The sequence below is a fragment of the Acanthisitta chloris genome, unplaced genomic scaffold (genome assembly GCF_000695815.1).
Source record: "Acanthisitta chloris isolate BGI_N310 unplaced genomic scaffold, ASM69581v1 scaffold25659, whole genome shotgun sequence".
Lineage (NCBI taxonomy): Eukaryota > Metazoa > Chordata > Aves > Passeriformes > Acanthisittidae > Acanthisitta > Acanthisitta chloris.
The window spans coordinates 17,847-18,057 of record NW_008693531.1 but is presented as its reverse complement, the minus strand read 5'-3'; the positions used below and the strand labels follow the sequence as shown (position 1 = coordinate 18,057).

The 211-nt window shown below is 41.7% G+C and overlaps 1 protein-coding gene across 1 annotated transcript in view; it reads left to right on the top strand.

The window, feature by feature from the left end:
- MFSD7 (major facilitator superfamily domain containing 7) overlaps positions 1 to 211 on the top strand; it is a gene marked incomplete at its 5' end in the record, with an annotated part of 14,351 nt that overhangs the window by 9,858 nt on the left and 4,282 nt on the right. The window lies entirely within an intron of this gene.

Genomic DNA, 211 nt, shown 5'->3' with positions numbered 1-211 from the left:
CACTGGATCATCGTGTTTGCTTACTGACTTCAAGACCAGTCTTTCAGAAAAAATGGGTTTGCTAAATATCTGTCTTACAAAAATGAACAAGAATGCCATAGTTTTTCCAACACCTTTAAAAGCAGTGAATTTAGCCAGGGGAGGATTGCAGAACCTGCAGACTTTACACCCATGGGGATAGAGTGCAAGTACTGCACTCAAGAGTAGGCAC